This window comes from Tiliqua scincoides, chromosome 7 (genome assembly GCF_035046505.1).
Source record: "Tiliqua scincoides isolate rTilSci1 chromosome 7, rTilSci1.hap2, whole genome shotgun sequence".
In the NCBI taxonomy this organism is placed as follows: Eukaryota; Metazoa; Chordata; class Lepidosauria; order Squamata; family Scincidae; genus Tiliqua; species Tiliqua scincoides.
Window position 1 is genome coordinate 56945884 of NC_089827.1, and position 7448 is coordinate 56953331.

The window sequence follows — 7448 nt, forward strand, 5'->3', positions numbered from 1 at the left end:
ATGCATCTCACTCAGTTGTCAGTCCCTGCTGTTGTGAGCATACCCGCATTTGAAAGACTGGAATGATAGGATGGCTTTTGCATAATTGAATGCCTCTTTCATAATTTATCAGCTATTTGTGCGGTGGAATAGTGTCTTCTGGCTTCCTGTAAATACTGGAGATTGTATCTCCCCATTTGAAATCAGAGTGGTGTGCAATCATTTTCACTGCACTTCTGTGAAGAAAACATTCTGAGTCTTGGGGAGGGAGAAATGGAATTTCCATTGTAGGGAAAATGGTGTACGAATCATGTCATGCATGAATCTTAGAAAGGGATGAATATTTTGAATGAGCTTGTTCTCTGCTGTTTAGGTAATGGTATTACTAAGGAATTTCTAGTTGCATTAAAGGCAATTGATGCTGTTCAAACTTGGTATTTGGGGCTTCTGGGGGCTTAGACTCCCTGCTGGGTTTTGGCACAAACTACTGACAGCACAAGCCTATGCATGACTACTCAGAAGTAAGTCCCATTGAGTTCAGTAAAAATGACTCCCAAGTAAGTACATATAGGATTGTAGCCATTGTTGACTAGTGAATTGCAGCCACTGCTAGACTAGGTAAAGTGACCAAATTGGTCCATTCCAGAGGAATAGCTGCTTTGAGGCTACTCTGTGTATAGCAGCAAAGATAGATCCTTGCATTTTTGCCACTGTTGGACCAGGGTTTCTTGTCAGGTGTTGAAGGGTATTTGCATACTTGAAAAAAAGCAGTGCTGTCCAGGTGCAGTTTTGTGGTGGCTGCAGGGTGCACATTTTTATTGCAAGTTTTCAGACATGCAAATGCTCTTTATTGAAAATCCGGTCTACTGGCAATAGAAACATAATGTCTTCTCGCTTCCTATGATGTATAAAGTAACCAATATGTTGCAACACTGATGGTCAAGAATCTAGGCTTGGCCAGGCTAGGCCGTAGTTTAATGGTAAAATTGCTTATCTGAAATCTGAATCTTGGCTCCCTTGCGCAAGCCTTCAAAGAGCATCCTGTTTGAAACACCCATATTAACTCCAAGCCTTGGGTGTCACAGACACACAATTGGAGAGTTATGTCCCTTGAGTGACTCTTCAGTATCCAAGTGGTGAGAAGTGGTCATCCTTGCTGATGCCCTTATGCTGGGGAGACATGGAAAGTCCCTCAACCCCCCATTCTCTGAATTTAAATGTTGTCATCTAGCACACATAAGGTGAATTTCTTGTTGAACTTCAAGGGAGAATGTTTTCCTGTTTTGCTCAGGACCTTAGAATACAGAGCCTTCACTCTAACCACATCCTATACAAACTGGCAGGTTGTGAGTCTTGTCTTCATACTGCAGAGTGAATAAACTCTGTGACTTGACCTCATAGCTTAATAGGCCTGCAAACCACTGGTCAGTTGCTCTTATTGCCTGAGAACCATATTCTACCTAAAGAAGGGCTATACGGGTCAAGATTCCAGATGCATGCCCACCTGGGTGGGAGACTCCTCCTTTTTTAGGAGGACGGAACCTGAGAGAACTGAGAAACTGTCAGCTGAACTTTGTGGTTAAGAGAACTTGCAGATGGCGGCTTTTTAAATTCCCCCTTTGATCAGAAAGTTCTCTCTGCATGGTGTGCTTAAGCTTCATCCCAAAGAAGCCTCTGGACCAAACTTGACCTTCTCAATACGCTGGAAAGGTAAAGGGGGGTTGTGGTTGGTGTTGTTTATGGTTGAGGCTTAATAGAACTTGGGGTTGTGATGTCTTGCAACTGAACTTTTCCACTGGTTTGTTATGTCCATGTAACTTTTTATATTTCCGAGCTGTTTACTTGCAAAGTGTATGCCAGCTTTGGGATAAGTGAGTTGGTTTGCTCTGAATGGGACTTCATGTTATAAAAAGTCAGCTCTGGTCAGTTTGGGTCAGAGACTATCTTAGAATGTTTTGTGGCGGTGGTCTCTCAATTCAGCATGCTGAATTTTGCCAATAAATGCCCAGTTACTTGTTCAGATTGGAGTGTTTATTTTTCCTCACCAGGGAAGACCTAGGCTGCCCAGTGAGGGCAGTGGTCACTATTTGACCGCTGTGTAAGTGGCCCCTCTCATGTGTTAACAGAGCCATTCTAGACAGTGATGGCAATGTGCAAACTCATCAAACCAAATGACGTCTCCTGCACATTGTTGTCACTGTCCTGAATGGCTCTGACAGTGAGTGGGAGGGGCTGCTTACATGATGTGTTGTGGCGCCTGCAGTACTTATCATTTTGCCCCCCTCTAGCTATGCTACTGAGCACCTATAGTTATCCTGAGAACCTGCCTTATTCCTCACATTTATATCCCATCTTTCTTTCAAGGAGCTCAGAATGGTCTCTGTGGTTGGGGTTACTCTCCTTGCCCTCAATTTTGTGAGACATGTTAGGAGATGAATGACCAAGAGTCATGGTCCAAGTGGGGACCAGGAATCCAGGTGCCCCCACAGTCTAATTCCAACACTCTAACCACCACACCACACCAGCACAGGGATACATGCATGTACACACACATAAGCATTTGCAAATGAACAGGTTTCTAAATCTCATTTTCTTTTTGTTAAATAACTGCACCTTGAAAATATTTCTTAGGTATTTAATGATTCTCTAGTGATCTTTGCAAAATAAGCTGTGAAAAAAGTTCCATGATACTTCAATGCCAGCATGAAAACTATTCCTTAATTTGAGACTTTACTAGATAGGAAGGCAAAAGCAATTGGAATTGCTATTTTTATCATTGAGATGGCCAATTCAATACTGATCAGGGGCAGGTTAGTTTAACAGCACAATCGTAAGCATGTCTACCCAGAAGTGAGTCCCATTGTGTTCGGTGGAGCTTACTCCCAGGAAAGCATGTTAAGGATTGCAGGCTAAGACTTGTGGCTTAACTGTACCCATATTGACCTGAACCTCAGTCCCTAGTGCTGTGTTTTCCAATTGTGTTGTTCAGTGCTTCAGCAGCTCATATTGCACAATCACATGGTGCTGTTAAAATGTTTGGGGTCATGTGAGGTGATCAAAATAGTCTCTAATAAGGTGTTGTAGTGTATAGTTTGAAGGCTAAATCTTAAGACAATAGTGCATATTTGAATTCCATTTTTATGTACCGGTAGTTACATTTTCAGCAAATCGTCCCCAAAGGGCTGCACTATCTGAAATGTGCTGAGACTTTGTTTGCTCTTTATAGACCTTATAGATTCCTTTATTGTGGATGCATAGCCAACCTGCATTCCATTTAAGGTACAGTATTTGCGCTGGAACTGGTTCCATTCCCCTAAAGCAGCGGTTCCCAAACCGTGGGTCCAGGACCCACCAGTGGGTCTTGGCTCAATTTTTGTGGGATCGTGAAACTGACAGGGTAGATTAGGTTATGTACATCAAGGGTTAAACAAGCTAATACTGGGGATCACTGCTGTGCAATCATCATTAAAACCACACCCCTTGGCATTTATAAATTAGTCAGCAGCCTCTAGGGCCCTTAGAAGGAACCACTGCCCTAAAGTCAGTGGGACAACTTCTGCTTTAATTGCAGTCACTGAAAGGGCTTCAACCAGCAGCGCCATTTCTTTGAAGAACTGATCACTTTTGATTAAACTACTAAGCCAGCCATTGCAGCCCTGCCCGTTGGAGACCAGCAACCTCCTCTGTCAGAAAAACATCTCCAAGAGAGCATCACATGCCAGCTTCCTAGAGCAGGTGCTCTTAGAGATGGTTTTGAGTAGCGCTAACATAGTTTGTGTGTCATGTATCCAGTACCTTTGTCTGGAAATGTTTTCTCAACCACCACCATCACTACTATTGCCAATGAAGACAGAATAGTATTTTGTGGGCAAAAGTTATTCAAAATGTGTGATCCCTTGAAACTTTTCACCGAAGGGAGGGGGTGAGTTTTATCCCACATCATGACCTGGCGCCTTTTATGTTTGACAGCTTGTCCTCCTTGATCTCCCATTATCTCCTACAACCTGGTTGAAATAACAATCTTGTGACAACTTGAAGACAAGCAAATGTATTGTAGCATAAGCTCTGGTTGTTTTAAAGACTACAATAAATGTTAATCTTCAGGGTGCCACAGGACTGCTTTATTATGAAAGATGCTAAACCAGATGTCTTTAGAAGGCACATTCATGGAGGGCAAGTCTGCCAATGACTGCTAATAGTGCTGGCTATGTGTCGCCTCAGAATACCAATTGCTTGTCCCAGTTTTGGGCTTTTCAAAGGCATCTGGTTGGCCACAGTGTGAAATTGAATGCTAGATTAACTGGACTCCGGATCTGGTTCAGCCAGGCTGCTCTTCTGCTGTTTGATTTTGTAACAGACTCAATGTGGCTGCCCCCTTGGAAGTACCACCGAGTGCTATTTGACAAGGAAAACCGAAGTGCCTAGATCAGGAAGTGGTTGTTTTTCTCCTTGACAGGCCTGAACCAATGTGCTGAGAGTGTGGATTTGGGGGAATCACTGGAGAAACTAGCACTCGGATTGAATCTGCCAGGTGCTGCATTGATTGCTGTGCGTGGGCTCTCGGCTCGTGTGCTGGCTTAAAATAGCCACTCTTTTGCCTCTGAAAGAACGGAGATGCTTTTTAAAAAAACCAGCTGCTAAATCTTGCTGGTGAGGTAAGCATACTGTAAAATGTTTGCCTTCGGCTTAGCAAACTGAAAACCATCAGTATTCATTCAATGTATACCCCTCTTTTCTCCTGAATGGGCACCCAAGTGGCCATACGCTAAATAGAGACCTTAATCCTGTTGCTTAGAGCCCTTTTACCACTAGAGCTTTGTTACAGGTGGGACAAAGGTGCGTCTCAGCAAATGAACAATACTAGGTGATCAGAGTCCATGCTGACTCGGACTTTGTTGCAGGCTGGGACATTTCATTCTTTCTTGCTTTCGCTAGTAATGTGATTTTTTTGTAAAGGCATGGGGGTGGGTGGGGGGAAGCCTTACATAACGTTGGGGCTGAAGTGACTGCCATGGTCTTGCCAGTACTCAGGAGGAGGAAATGGAGAACAAAAGAAGGCTGGAAAAATAAATGCTACTTCTTGGATCAAGTAAAAGTCCCTTGAGCTAATATAATGCTTTCTGGAAGGGCCTGTGCTCCCCTGCTACAGTTAGACTGTGATTAGAGGAAAAGGGGGGGGGGAGAGAAAAGAGACCCCCACTAGACTAATGTGTGGAGTCAGGTTTCCCTTTCTGCGTGTAGTGAATGGGGGGCAGGGACTTCTTTCTGCATAGGATTGGCTTATCACCAAGCATTCACTGAAGAAGAGAAGGAACTGCAGGCTGCCAAGTAGGGACCCCTGCAGACTGAAAGAGAGAGGGAAGGGAGGGGGGGAAAGGAGGAGACTGAGCTGCTCGATTCCAAAACAGTAATAGAGTTGCTACTGTGGGAAAGTGAGCCTACTGCCAAGCCTCAAGTGAAGCAACGACCGGGGTGTGTGCGAGCAAGCCAGTCCCAGCCTTGTGTTCTTGCCCCGTTTTCAACACGAGTTCTGCCATTAGGGCCGTGCTGGCCCCGTCCTCTCCCAGCACTTCCAGAAACCTGCACTAAGAACGAAATAAATCATTAGGAAAATTATTTTTGGTTTCCAAAAAGCCATTTAAAACAACAATGATCTCTTGGGGCTCTTCATGACAGCGGAGGAATGATGGGAACCCCGGAAAAAAACCCCAGGATCTCGGAAATCATTTGGCTGAGCAGAAGCTCTTGGCCAAAAGAAAGTCAAGAGGCTTTTTAAAAACATTCTTAACCCCAGTGTTGAAGTCAGTATTCTTTTTTGCCTTTGGGACGGTTCTGTTTGATTCCCCCCCCATCCAGTTGCTGTAGCAGCTGTATTGAAATGGGTGATTGACTCTGCTTGTCATAACCCATTAAATGCAAACCTGGTGGCCACTACTAAACTATGAGTACTACTGGATCTTTATGGGCATTCATTAGATAGGTGGGGCTTTAACAAGGAAAGGTAAACTTCCTGCTTTCTATTAAAAGCTATTGTATTTTCCATCTGGCTATGGGGACCGGTCTTCAAAATACAACACAACTGGATTGTCACAGAGGTGGGATTTCTCCCCCCTCCTGTTGCATCCTCTCAAAGGAGTGAGTGAGGAGAGGTAGAAGAAGAGTCCTGGGGAAGAGTGTTGTGCTTTGAAGCAAAATGCTTTCCTGTAAGAACCAGGTTGTATTAAAACGTAAATGTCTTTCTGGTGTGGTCCAGTTGGCAGAGAAATTATATGAAGTAGTTGAAGAAGTTGGAGGCCTTCCCCTCCAGAGCAATAAAATGGATAATTTAGATGTCAGTGGGGAGTGTTACTGCCTTGGGAATCAAAAGTAAGTAACACAGTGGTTCCCAAACTGTGTGCCATGGGGCCTGAGGGTGCCCACAGTGAACTCGCAGGGGCATCACAGGAAGTCCCCAGAGGCCTCTTCTTTCTGGCTGTCCCAGGTGCTGCCATCCTGGATAGCATGAGTTTTTGCGCAATCTAAGGTGGCAGCACCTGGGAGCGATGGGAAGAAGAGAATGCCTCTGAAATAAGGACATCACGACCAGTTTGGAAACCGCTGGAGTAACCCATCATGTGGCTGTTATCTGATGAGCACTGGGGCTGCAAGTTTCGGAACCACATGTTGTCAATTTGGAGTTCTGTCAGACACCTGAGAACTGGAGGCTGCATGTGAGCATTTTAGAGTATGGCTTGTGGCACTCTACCTGTCTGAACATCGACCCTACACAGCAGGATACTGAGAATTTATGACCCAGTCCTACTGGGAATTGGGCTGGCATGCAGAGCCCTTTGTGACAGCGGAAGGTACTTCCACTGGCTGCCAGTGGAGCATTCAGTGCTCCATTTGTGGCCATTTTAGGAGTGCTGGCACATGAAATCGCAGTGCTCTAGGTATGTTGCCAGAGCTGCCTACACCTGTTGGAGCAGGTAAAGCAGCAGCAAGGGTGGGGGCAGGGAGGCTGCAGGAGGAGGTGAATCCAGCACTGAAGGCACGTGCCATAACCTATCCCCTCCAGCAGTAGCCTCCCTGCCCCCTTTCTGTCCTCAGACTCGCACTAGTGAAATCTGTTTCTTCCACATGGATGCCACAGTGGCCTCTTCCTGGCTCTCCTGGGTGCCACCATGTTGGACCATGTGAGATCTAGCTAGTGCAGGTCTGAGGAGACCCATTGCAGGTTGGGAGACTTATGCAAGGGTAAGGGGATTTAAATCCCCTTTCCCTGCTGAAGCTTTCCATCCCTCCCCCTGATACAGCGCACCTGTTTTTTGCCTCATCTGTACCAGTGGGGGGGGGGGGCGGGGGAGAATAGGGCTGGGCTCTTAGTCATGTAGGAAGTAGATACAGTAGCTAGTTTGTGTTCCGTGTTTAGCTGAGCAGATGACATTGCAAGGAGGTGGGATTTGGGTGCATATGCTTGGGAACTGTGT